The following is a 14,246-nucleotide window of genomic DNA, read 5'->3' as shown; positions in this document are numbered from 1 at the left end:
TGGCACAGCTGTGTCTATCTTCTGCCTTAGTGCTCCTTGTTTTCTCCCTCCAGTTATATTCGTATAAGTATACTGACGTTTATAATAATTATAAACACATAGAACACTGTTAAAGTCTACAGCATTATCAGCACCCACACAATACCTGTTTTTCAACAACACAGCTGGCTTGTAACATAACAGAACCCCTTCATCGCAATTACTGATACTGAGTCGTATCCAGTTTAAACAAAAATTCTGATAATCAGTATCCTTATTAGGTAGTGACGACTGTAGAATGATAATGCTGTGGCTCTCCTGAGCTTTAGTTTGGCAGGTGCTTCAAATTACAACTACTTCTAGACCTTCTGCACCATAAATTTAAATAGATATATACACCTGGCCAAAATATATCTGTGGATGAGTTCCTGCTGCTGTTGAAGAGAATTCTGAAGTATGCCTGTAATGGAATAAAACTGAAAGCTCCACTAGGTACACTCTTTGGTTCAGATTGAGCTGCTTGGCTGCCCCCATGCTTGCAGACCACTGAATAATTTGTGTGAGATCTTGTTTTTCTCCTTCTAAATCTACTATAATCTAAAGACAGCCACTGACGTTACCAGTCATCAAGTTAAAGACATTAATTCAGCACCTTTTTTTTCTTTCTACTGTTTGCAATGAGTCATGCGATGTGGATGTTATTGCACATATTGCCCTCCTTGGTAGATATATGAATTCACAAGGACCTCAAGAAGAACTGATTGGATTATTCCCACTCAAAAGGACAAACTCGCAGGGAAGATACCTGCTGTCACTGAATGTTTGAAAGAAAAATAAATCAACATCAACAACATTGTTTCTATAGGTACAGATGGGGCTGTGAGCATGACGGGGCACACAAAGGTTTCATTTCTGTATTTAGAAAAAGTGTGGAGCACAATGTAATAATATTTGAATGCATAATCCATCAAGAGGCACTCATTTTCCAGATGAGATGGCAAAAGTGATGGATTTAGTTGTACAGATCATCAAAATAATGGCAAGAGGTCAGGTGTGTGCAATTAAAAAAAAAAAAGGTGTCTACTTGTCCTTAATAAAAAATCTACTTGTCCCCTCCACGTCGGAGATTCTCTCAGTTTTGTAACTGCTGAACCCCAGATCAAGTTTCTCTGCATTTTGTACTATTTCTACCAAACTGCACACAATACTCACAATAGGCGCCATCAAATTCTGCAAAAACTAAATGTTTATTTCTAGTATATACAACATTTTACAGTTATTTCTCCTCATCTAACATCTTATCCCATGAGAGCCATAACTAGGCATATTAGCGCCCAGGCAGCAATCATATTTGTTAGTCAGGGCTGGAATTTAGTTTTTGACTCCACAGTAAAAGCTAACGCACAGATCAAGCTAGTGCTTATAATAAGGACGATTACATTGTTTTGTTTTTTTTTTCAAATTAAAACTTGACCAGTAAGTGCACGCATTTGTGGAATTTTAGCAGTGTCAGTGTAAACAACAAAAACTACTTTTAGCACGCACATGGAAATATATATGAATACACATATTAATTTTATATAAATTATGGTGATTCACCTTGCATATAAAACATATTCTTCATATATTAAATATTTAACATAACTGTTACATATAACTGATACATCAAAATGTAAGTGACACATGTTAATTCATATAACATCCATATATCACCTCACAAAGAACATATATTCTTCATATATGAATTAAGAAAATAAGAACATAAGAAAGTTTACAAACGAGAGGAGGCCATTCGGCCCATCTTGCTCGTTTGGTTGTTAGTAGCTTATTGATCCCAAAATCTCATCAAGCAGCTTCTTGAAGGATCCCAGGGTGTCAGCTTCAACAACATTACTGGGGAGTTGATTCCAGACCCCCACAATTCTCTGTGTAAAAAAGTGCCTCCTATTTTCTGTTCTGAATGCCCCTTTGTCTAATCTCCATTTGTGACCCCTGGTCCTTGTTTCTTTTTTCAGGCTGAAAAAGTCCCTTGGGTCGACACTGTCAATACCTTTTAGAATTTTGAATGCTTGAATTAGGTCGCCACGTAGTCTTCTTTGTTCAAGACTGAACAGATTCAAGTCTGCATATGACATGCCTTTTAAGCCCGGAATAATTCTGGTCGCTCTTCTTTGCACTCTTTCTAGAGCAGCAATATCTTTTTTATAGCGAGGTGTAAAAACTTGTGAAAAGTAATCATTTAATATATTTGTATTTTTTTCTTCATCTACGATTTTGCCATTTGTATCTCTTAAACATTTAACCTCCTCTTTGAATGTTCGCTTGCTGTTGTAATATTGGAAAAACATTTTGAAATTGGTTTTAGCCCCCTTAGCAATGTTCATTTCTATTTCTCTCTTGGCCTTTCTAACTTCCTTTTTGACTTGCGTTTGCAGTTCCGTGTACTCTTTCTGCGTACTTTCTTTTTGGTCCTTTTTTAATGTCCTGTAAAGTGCCTTTTTTCGCTGAATATTTTTTTTAATTGATCTATTAAACCATTTTGGCCATTTAGTTACCTTCATAGTTTGCTTTTCTAAAATTGTACACCTTAGCTTTAGTCTTTACTTTTGGGGTTTTAAAAAACACTTCAAATGAGACCATGTTGTGGTCTGAGTTTGCCAGTGGTTCTCTGACCTCTGTTTTAGTTATTCTGTCTTCGTTATTTGAAAAGACTAAAGCAAGGCATGCCTCCCCTCTAGTCGGTGCCTTGACAAATTGTGTTAGGAAGCAGTCATTTGTCAAATAATTTGCCACCATTTCTATTTCATCCTTCGTGCTACCCACCGGGTTTTTCCATTTTATATGGGGGAAGTTGAAATCCCCCATTAGTATGGCTTCTCCTTTGCTACACACATTTCTAATGTCATTGTATAACAGATTATTGTGCTCACCATCTGAATCTGGCGGTTATAGAATGCTCCTATTATTATGCCCTTTGAATTTTTGTCCGTTATTCTGACCCATATTGATTCGGTTTTATTTTCTTTGTCCAGGTTTAACACCTGGGCTTCAAGACTGTTTCTTATGTATAGCGCTACCCCTCCTCCTCTTCTGTCCTGCCTGTCTTTCCTATACAGTGTATACCCACAAATATTATATTCGTCCCCATCACTCTCAGACAACCAAGTTTCTGTAACACCTATCACATCATAGTTACTTGTTAGTGCAGTAGCTTCAAGTTCTAGAATTTTGTTTCTGATACTTCTAGCATTTAGATAAATACATTTAATGGTTGTCTTACCTGAGTTGTTGTTCTTGTTTTGATGCGGTCTCCCTTCTGTTTTTTTGTTGATTTCTCCTCCCTTCCTTTCTAGTTTAAATGCTTCTGAACCTGCTCGAGGATCTTTTCTCCGAGTAGACTGGTTCCCTTGTTATTTAAATGCAGTCCATCCCGTCTATACAGATAGTCCTCATTGTAGAATGTGGTCCAATGATCAAGATAGGTGAAGCCTTCCCGTGTGCACCACGTCTTCAGCCATGCGTTTTGATTAATTATTTCCAGCTGTCCATATGGTCCTTTGCAAGGTGCCGGTAGTATACCAGAAAATACCACAGTTTTGGTTTTCTCTTTTAATTTCCTTCCTAGCTCTCTGAATTTGTTTTGCAGGGATTTTGGTCTGTCTCTTCCAATGTTGTTTGTACCGATGTGGACGACTACTACCGGATCGTCTCCTGTTTGTTCTAGGAGCCTGTCCACGTTCTCAGTGATGTGCTTGACCGAGGCTCCCGGAAGGCAGCACACTGTTGTAGTAAGGGGGTCCAAACTGCGAATTGAACTTGCTGTGTTTCTCAATCTGGAGTCCCCAACAATCATGACCTCCCTTCTTTTTGCTATCTGGTCACCACTGTCAATGGGATCCTGGATGTTGATCCTTTCATTCTCTTGTTGTTGGTTCTGCTCATCAAAATTCTGAAGTGACTCAAATCTGTTGGTTGTTTTGATTTCTGGTGGTTGTGTTTGACGAAGTTTCTTTTTTTCCCTGCTTCTGCCTACCTGAACTACCTGTTCTGACCTTCTATCTCCCTGGTGGCTTTCAGTCTGTTAGGGGTGATGCAGACTTCCATGAATTGTGGGTGTGCCAGTTCCTCAAGATCCTGTTGCTGTCTCACTTCTTCTAGCTCCATTTCTAGCATACTTACTAGTTTATGCAAATCCTGGATTGTACGGCACTTTACGTACACTTGGTTTAGCTCCGCTGGGTTTTCTCGGATTTCCCACATCGAGCAGGTGTCACAGATTACTGGCTTGAAGACCATGTTGAGTTTTTTTTTTTTGAAGTTTAGTTTCTTCTGCAGCCGTCAACCTGCTTTCAAACTGCTTCTAAACTGCTCTGTACTTTTCCATGCCTGTACTTCTCCCACTCGCTGTTGCTGGGAAGACTGCCTCGTTTAACTGCGTTGTTCTGTTACATATTTAACACCCATGTTATAGCAATCATTTATCAAACTGTGATACATATGTATATATTCATGTAACATCCATTTATAGTTTATGATTAAGTAACTCTGAATAACTTTGGTATATTAGAAATGTATTACCAGTTTTCCATAAATGGCGAAGTAATATGTAATATTTTTAAAATTAAGTTGAAATAAAATGGCTGTTAGATTCCATTGATGAGTTTACTTTCTTATAATACTGGACCTACCTATTAGGATAACATGATTTGTTAGTGACAAACATATTGCATGTTTATATTTATCTTTAATAATTATAATGCTATTATAAAACCAAAAAAACCCCAGATATCTTTCATTTCATGTTATAACATTGTTATAACAACTTAAATGTTAAATTAAAATGTTTTGAATAAGAGCAACTTGAATGTAATAAGTGACCTAAAAAAAAAGAAAAACAAATCGAAACACTGCAAAGAATAAAAATCCATATAAAAATCAGAAATCGTAACAAAGACAATAGCAACAGGAAAAAGCTAAAACGAATGAAACTCATGCGAGCTCTGCAGGATTTTTCTTTAACTTGTATCGAAGCTCAGTTAGCTTTCCATTTATTGCTGTACCAATCGAACTTGTAGGTGTGTTTGGCCACTTCTTCAAGGTTGCCCCTGAAAGACAAAAAAAAAAAGGAAATAATTTATTTAAGTATTTCATTCCTTCTGGAGGACATATTCCTTGAATATGATAATACATGAATGTGTATTAATGATATAACTGGACTAATTAATGAAACTGCTGTGTCTTAGGAAAAAAGCAAACTGCTGTGTCTGAAGAAAAAGGGCCCCTTGGTTCCTGGCAGGTATACTGAACTGAAGATGACCAGGGCTAGGAGGGGGGCATCTGGACTGGGTGAGGCTGAAAGGACACTGAATAGAATGCAAAACTGCAAACACAAGAGGTTTGGTGCAAGGAAGACATAAAGTATGGATGTCAACAAGTCCCAACTGCAACAACAAACTGATGGACTAAAGGAAGCAGACAAAGAACAAATCTCAAAGATTCTTGAGTTAAAAAGGCAAGATACACAAATGATCTCATGAAAGTGGCAACTCAGCAGAGTGAAGAGACTATAAAAATCAAAGCAAAATTGAACATTACGCGCTCCACATCGAATGCTAAACAAGGTGCTGTCACTCTGCTAAACAAAGCTGCAACTCTGGGACTCTGCCTAAAATCAGAATCAAGTTGGTACCTGAAATGGACCCAAGATGAAGAAGCAAGCTGCTAGCAAGTAAACTACCACAAGCAACAAGACTGAGGCCCGGCTAGAAGACTGCCGTAAAACTTAGAGCGACTGTTATCAGACAAACCAGTCTGGGTCTGCTGTTCACCTAAAATTACAGTATCCAAAAGAAACTGTGCCCTGCTACCTTTCGACGATCGGGTTGTCTGATTTCATAATTTATATTACCAATTCCCTGTATCACCTCATATGGCCCCTGCCACTTAGCATACAACTTAGATTCCGATGTGGGAAGTAGCAACAGTACTTTATCACCTGGCTGAAAAGTCAAAATTCACGCTTGTTTGTTGTACTGTTGCTCCTGGCGATACTGAGCTCGTTTTAGATTTTCTTGTGTCAAACAACCAACCAATTCCAGGCGGTCTCTCAACATAATTATATACTTGACTATGTTTTTGGAAGTTTTTGTTTGCTCCTCCCACCCTTCTTTCACAAGAGCAAGGATACCGCAGGGTTGCCTCCGATACAGTAGTTCAAAGGGAGAGAACCTGGTCGAGCTCTGAGGCACCTCTCTCACTGCAAAAATCAGGTACTAGAGTTTAGCCAAATATTTCTGCTCTTGGTTGACAAACCACTTCAGCATCTGTTTTAAAGTCTGATTAAAACGTTCCACCAAGCCGTCCGTCTGCGGGTGATAAACGGAGGTTCGAATGGACTTAATTTGCAACAATTTATATAATTCTTTTAAACATTGTGACATAAAGTTTGTTCCGTGATCAGTGAGGATTTCTTTTGGAATCCCTACTCTCGCTATAATATGTACTAGCTCTCAAGCAATTGCTGCAGCACTAGTGGATCTCAATGGTACTGTATCTGGATATCTGGTCATGTAGTACACCACTACTAAAATATGCATATATTCAGAGTCAGACTGGCTCAATGGACCCACTATATCCATAGCAATGCATTCAAAGGGAACTGAGATCAGGGGCAGTGGGACCAGCGGGGCCGGGCAAACCCGCCCCGGCGCTACTTGCTGGCATTCTGGTCCACTACATATCGCGTCACCTCACTAAAAACCAAGCCAATATTCGTTCCCGAGTCTTATCGTTACCTAAATGGCCTGAACATGGGACATTGTGAGCCAACCCCATGATCTCATGTCGAAGACTGTGGAATGAGTAATTGTGTTACAATCTGACTTGGGATCGTGGCTTGGAATACTCTATACAGTAAGTGCCCGACAATGTGGGTGAGCATATGTCAGCGGCTGGTTATCCTCTACATCCTTCTCCTCGATAGACTAAACCTGCCCCCAGATGTGTGCCAGCAAAGGGTCGTTCTTTTGCTCCAACGTTAGGTCCACATCTCGGTCCCAGAATTTCAGGATATCAAGCAGATTTAAAGTAGCTTATATTTGGTAAGGGTACAGCTGGTTCGGTCGCCGGCTCCCTCCCCCAACACCAGGCTACAGCGAGTTCCAAATTTAAAATGTTTTCTTGTTGTTTAGGTGAGTGCTTTGCAATCTTGCAATCTCAAGACATGTGTGGAAGGTTGTAAAAGTGAAGAGTTCGAGAACTTGCTAGCACTCCAAAAATAGGCCAAATACTTCAACATGTCCAAAACATTGAATGCCATTCAGCACTGTTACATACTGTATTGCAGTTCTTTGCTGTTCCCTCTCACAGTGTAGAGCAAGTTTTTTCACTGATGCAAAGCCAGTGGACAAAGGAAAGGAACAACTTGACTGTTGAGTCTCTGAAAGGGATCCTGCTCGTACAGCACAACTTCAGGCCCACATCTTGCAAAGACTTTTAGAGCTACTTCAACCACTGCTGAGAAAGATAGGCTCTGCGGAGAAATATGCATGGGCACAAAAAGAAGCACAGTATTAAACGGATGTTTGTTGCACAGATTTGACAGTTATCTTGCAAAGACTTTTTGATTGCCAAACAAAAAAGTGCTGACAGTAAAAAGTTATACATATGTTTGATGCAGGCCATTATACATTATTATATATCTTCAGATGTTCAAAGTATTTAGTAAAAATTTATTTTTTTCGTGTTCATTTTGCACAATGAAAGGTTAATCTTAAATAAAAATTGGTCGCCCGTCAGCAACCCCCCTGGGTAGTGTCCTCTTTCTAAAGATCTGAAATATGGTAACCCTACATAAATGCTGCTAATGCATACATAGTACTTGCAAGTGAAAACGTGTGCTTGCATATAAACCTAGCTGTGGAATTGTTTATGTACACATGAAAACGCAATGTCTTTAAAATACCATCAGTAAAGTGTTATTCAAGTTCAACATTATTGTGTTGAAAAATTGGAAAACACGATGTGGCAACGTAAAACAAGGTGCTGTGAATTGTGAGAAGGAAACAACACAGGGGTGAAGACTGTTGTGGTGCTGTGCTTTTAGTTGTCTTGATTAATGCTCTCAGTACTGTGGAGTGAAACGGGACTGTTTGTGTAACAGGCTGCCATCCTGTTGCAAGACCAACATAGTTTTCCAAGTATGTACACCAATTCTGAAGAAACTGCACTGTGTTCCAAACAGCTTGGGAACACAGAGGAATAATCACTGTGGGATTACAACACCTTCTCTCCAACAATGGAGTAAGAATTGAGTGAATTGAGTGGTTTTAGGCAAGAAGAAAACGAAACTGAAACCACCAATTAGCAACCAGCAGTATATATATATATATATATATATATATATATATATATATATATATATATATATATATATACACACACACACATACACACACACACACACACACACACGCACATATACAGTACTGTGCAAAAGTTTTAGGCAGGTGTGAAATGCTGTAAAGTAAGAATGCTTTCAAAAATAGACATGTTAATAGTTTATGTTTATCAATTAACAAAATGCAAAGTGAGTGAACAGGAGAAAAATCTACATGTACAAATCTACAGGTACACTTGCACAAAGTCAGGGATTTTGTAGGCATATAGTCAGGTGTATGATTAAACAATTATACCAAACAGGTGCTAATGATCATCAATTCAATATGTAGGTTGAAACACAATCATTAACTGAAACAGAAACAGCTGTGTAGGAGGAATAAAACTGGGTGAGGAACAGCTAAACTCAGCTAACAAGGTAAGGTTGATGAAGACAGTTTACTGTCAAGTGTCATACACCATGGCAAGAGTGAGCACAGCAACAAGACACAAGGTAGTTATACCGCATCAGCAAGGTCTCTCCCAGGCAAAAATTTCAAGGCAGACTGGGGTTTCCAGATGCTGTCCAAGCTCTTTTGAAGAAGCAAAAATAAACAGGCAACGTTGAGGACCGTAGACGCAGTGGTTGGCCAAGGAACCTTACTGCAGCAGATGAAAGACACATCATGCTTACTTCACTTCGCAGTCTGAAGATGTCCAGCAATGCCACCAGCTCAGAATTGGCAGAAAACAGTGGGACCCTGGTACACTCCTCTACTGTCCGGAGAAGTCTGGTCAGAAGTGGCCTTCATGGAAGACTTGCGGCCAAAAAGCCATACCTCCGACGTGGAAACAAGGCCAAGAGACCAATTATGCATGAAAACAGAGGAACTGGGGTGCAGAAAAATGGCAGCAGGTGCTCTGGACTGATGAGTGAAAATTTGAAATATTTGGCTGTAGCAGAAGGCAGTTTGTTCACCGAAGGGCTGGAGAGCGGTACAGGAATGACTGTCTGCAGGCAACAGTGAAGCATGGTGGAGGTTCCTTGCAAGTTTGGGGCTGCATTTCTGCAAATGGAATTGGGGATTTGGTCAGAATTAATGGTCTCCTCAATGCTGAGAAGTACAGGCAGATACTTATCCATCATGCAATACCATCATGGAGGCATCAGATTTATTCTGCAGCATGACAACGACCCCAAACATACAGCGAAAGTCATTAAGAACTATCTTCAGCGTAAAGAAGAACAAGGAGTCCTGGAAGCCCTGATCTCAACATCATTGAGTCTGTCTGGGATTACATGAAGAGAGAGAAGCAACTGAGGCTGCCTAAATCTACAGAACAACTGTGGTTAGTTCTCCAAGATGTCTGGGCCAACCTACCTGTAGAGTTCCTTCAAAAACTGTGTGCAAGTGTACCTAGAAGAATTGATGCTGTTTTGAAGGCACAGGGTGGTCACACCAAATATTGATTTGATGTAGATTCTTCTATTCACTCACTTTGCATTTTGTTAATTGATAAATATAAACTATTAACATGTCTATTTTTGAAAGCATTCTTACTTTACAGCATTTTTTTCACACCTGCCTAAAACTTTTGCACAGTACTGTATCTCTCTCTCTCTCTCTCTCTCTCTCTCTCTCTCTCTCTCTCTCTCTCTCTCTCTCTCTCTCTCTATATATATATATATATATATATATATATCATATATATATAGATAGAGACAGATAGATAGAGAGAGAGAGAGAGTTAGTTTTAAAATCCCTTTATTATATCCAAAAAATACATCTAGCCACAAAGCAACAACTTCAAAACAATAGCAACACTATCACGGTCCATTCAGATCACTTTTAAAAGTTTTTTTTTTTTTTTTTACCTTTATAGGAACACAATGAGCTCCGCCTCCTCGCTTACATCGCACACCCATTCTCCAATGCACCAACACTCTTTAAAAAAGTCCTGCACCATTTCAAAATGAAAATCTATCTTAATCATGGAGACCATTAGGATTCTAAAAACGCTTACAGCATTACTAAAACCAATGGCTAAAATCTTCCTCTTTCGGGATTTTAAAATGGCCAATTTCGCCTGACCCAGTACAAAGTTGATCGGTGAGCACTTGTTTCTTTGGTTAAAACTATATTTAATATTAAAATCAAAGAGCTGTTTTGTAAAAACAACTCCCAAGAAAGCCAGCAGGTTTTCTAAAAAACTAAAAAAAAGGCTGCAGCCGGGGGCAGTCTGAAAACAGGTAGAAAACTGTCTCCACTGCGGAACAGAAGGGGCGCTGATCACTGACTCCCGACTCCACATGGCTCAAGTACTGGTTTGTGGCTATAATTCTGTGCACCACTCTCCACTGCAGGTCTCCAGAGTGCTTGGGCAGGGGTAGTTTATATAAAACTAGACAGGGGATTCATCATCAGGAACACTGAGGTTAGCTCTCCACTTACTGTCCCCCAGGTCCTTCAGCTGATTATAATAAAGTTTTTTAATACAACATTTAAGAACATAAGAACATAAGAAAGTTTACAAACGAGAGGAGGCCATTCGGCCCATCTTGCTCGTTTGGTTGTTAGTAGCTTATTCGTCCCAGAATCTCATCAAGCAGCTTCTTGAAGGATCCCTTTACTGGGGAGTTGATTCCAGACCCTCACAATTCTCTGTGTAAAAAAGTGCCTCCTATTTTCTGTTCTGAATGCCCCTTTGTCTAATCTCCATTTGTGACCCCTGGTCCTTGTTTCTTTTTTCAGGCTGAAAAAGTCCCTTGGGTCGACACTGTCAATACCTTTTAGAATTGTGAATGCTTGAATTAGGTCGCCACGTAGTCTTCTTTGTTCAAGACTGAACAGATTCAATTCTTTTAGCCTGTCTGCATATAACATGCCTTTTAAGCCCGGGATAATTCTGGTCACTCTTCTTTGCACTCTTTCTAAGCAGCAATATCTTTTTTATAGCGAGGTGACCAGAACTGCACACAATATTCAAGATGAGGTCTTCCTAGTGCATTGTACAGTTTTAACATTACTTCCCTTGATTTAAATTCAACACTTTTCACAATGTATCCGAGCATCTTGTTAGCCTTTTTTATAGCTTCCCCACATTGTCTAGATGAAGACATTTCTGAGTCAACAAAAACTCCTAGGTCTTTTTCATAGATTCCTTCTCCAATTTCAGTATCTCCCATATGATATTTATGATGTACATTTTTATTTCCTGCGTGCAGTACCTTACACTTTTCTCTATTAAATGTCATTTGCCGTGTGTCTGCCCAGTTCTGAATCTTGTCTAGATCATTTTGAATGACCTTTGCTGCTGCAACAGTGTTTGCCACTCCTCCTACTTTTGTGTCGTCTGCAAATTTAACAAGTTTGCTTACTATACCAGAATCTAAGTCATTAATGTAGATTAGGAATAGCAGAGGACCTAATACTGATCCCTGTGGTACACCACTGGTTACCACACTCCATTCTGAGGTTTTTCCTCTAATCAGTACTTTCTGTTTTCTACATGTTAACCACTCCCTAATCCATGTACATGTGTTTTCTTGAATCCCAACTGCGTTCAGTTTGAGAATTAATCTTTTGTGCGGGACTTTGTCAAAAGCTTTCTGGAAATCTAAATAAACCATGTCATATGCTTTGCAATTATCCATTATCGATGTTGCATCCTCAAAAAAATCAAGCAAGTTAGTTAGACACGATCTCCCTTTCCTAAAACCATGTTGACTGTCTCCCAGGATCCTGTTACCATATAGGTAATTTTCCATTTTGGATCTTATTATAGTTTCCATAAGTTTGCATATAATAGAAGTCAGGCTTACTGGTCTGTAGTTACCTGGTTCAGTTTTGTTTCCCTTTTTGTGGATCGGTATTACGTTTGCAATTTTCCAGTCTGTCGGTACCACCCCTGTGTCAAGAGACTGCTGCATGATCTTGGTTAGCGGTTTGTAAATTACTTCTTTCATTTCTTTGAGTACTACTGGGAGGATCTCATCCGGCCCAGGGGATTTGTTTATTTTAAGAGCTCCTAGTCCCTTTAACACTTCTGCCTCAGTTATGCTAAAGTTATTTAAAACTGGATAGGAACTGGATGACATGTGGGGCATGTTGTCAGTATCTTCCTTTGTAAAAACTTGTGAAAAGTAATCATTTAATATATTTGCTATTTTTTTTTCTTCATCTACGATTTCGCCATTTGTATCTCTTAACATTTAATCTCCTCTTTGAATGTTCTCTTGCTGTTGTAATATTGGAAAAACATTTTGGAATTGGTTTTAGCTCCCTTAGCAATGTTCATTTCTATTTCTCTCTTGGCCTTTCTAACTTCCTTTTTGACTTGCGTTTGCAGTTCTGTGTACTCTTTCTGCGTACTTTCTTTTTGGTCCTTTTTTAATGCTCTGTAAAGTGCCTTTTTTCACTGAATATTTTTTTTAATTGCTCTATTAAACCATTTTGGCAATTTAGTTTTACATTTAGATTTGTCTACTTTAGGGATGTAATTGTTTTGCGCCTCTAGTACTACATTTTTGAAGAACAACCATCCTTCTTCTGTGGGTGTTTTCTCTATTTTACTCCAATCTACTTCTGTTAGTCTCTGTTTCATACCTTCATAGTTTGCTTTTCTAAAATTGTAAACCTTAGCTTTAGTCATTACTTTTGGGGTTTTAAAAAACACTTCAAATGAGACCATGTTGTGGTCTGAGTTTGCCAGTGGTTCTCTGACCTCTGTTTTAGTTACTTGCTGCTGAGATGCCCCTGTTCCCCACAACAAAAACATTTAATTACATCTGTGCTTGCAAACACTACATAGTTCCTACTTTCAATATTAAAATTCCATGTAACATTTAAAACAAAATAAGGGTCGTTCAGAAGTACAAAAACCTGCCTTCTGAAAGACGTTACATGTTTAATTTCTGGTGCCTTGCAGAGTGGTATTTGTTTAAAAGGCGACATCTCGCAACTACGGCGTCATCAATAAACAGGGGGATATTTGAAAGAATAACTTAAGTCAAAGGTGTAGATAGGGGCATGACTGAAATAAATGAACTATTTATAACAAACCCTTCTTCCACAATTTTACTGACCAGAATTTGTTGACTCAGGAAAACAACAATTGCTTTGTTCATTCATGAGGCAGATTTAATATTACCAAACCCGACTGACTTTCCCACCGCCAACAACACATCCTCCACGGAGACATCGGGGTCTGGTATACACCTGAACCTGTGTCTCCAAGTCAACCCCCCCCCCCCCCCCCCCCCCCCCCCCCCCCCCCCCCCCAGTACACGCTGACTAAAAGTTTGCAGATATTAAAACAAACATATAGAAAACAAATTTATTTATATATTTATTTAAACGAATTTAAAGTTACTAATACAGTTCACTGCTCGTACAGTTCACTGCTCCTTGCTCTTTGCTCTCAGGCCCCTCCCACAATCGAGAGAGAGAGAGATACACCAGCAGGAGGCATCATAGTCACTATGAGGATAATGGAGACAGCAGAGCGGAACCCTTCCCCCTTAGTTCGTCAAGTCCCTGTTTTGCCTTTATGCTGCCGTAGAGACATTCATGGTCTCGCTTTTGTTATTTAATCTCTTTATTAGTTTAAAACATGACTATAAAAACAACTGTCATGTTTTAAATAGAGGGTTTTTTTGAAGAAAATAAACGAGCAGGAGTTATACAATTGATCCATTCAAAGCAAAATAACGAGAGTGCAACCAAGAATGTCTCTATGGAAACTCTTTTGGTAAGCCATCTACTGAAAGTTTGGCTGAAAGAATTTTGAACTTTTGCATTACCGTAGAGACTCTACTTTCACTTATATACACAGTGCCATAGAAAGTCTACACCCCCTTAAACCTTTTTCACATTTTGTTGTGTCAGTGC

This window comes from Polyodon spathula, chromosome 3 (assembly GCF_017654505.1).
Source record: "Polyodon spathula isolate WHYD16114869_AA chromosome 3, ASM1765450v1, whole genome shotgun sequence".
Classification (NCBI taxonomy): Eukaryota; Metazoa; Chordata; class Actinopteri; order Acipenseriformes; family Polyodontidae; genus Polyodon; species Polyodon spathula.
The sequence above is the reverse complement of the archived record's forward strand: the minus strand, read 5'-3'. Positions refer to the sequence as shown.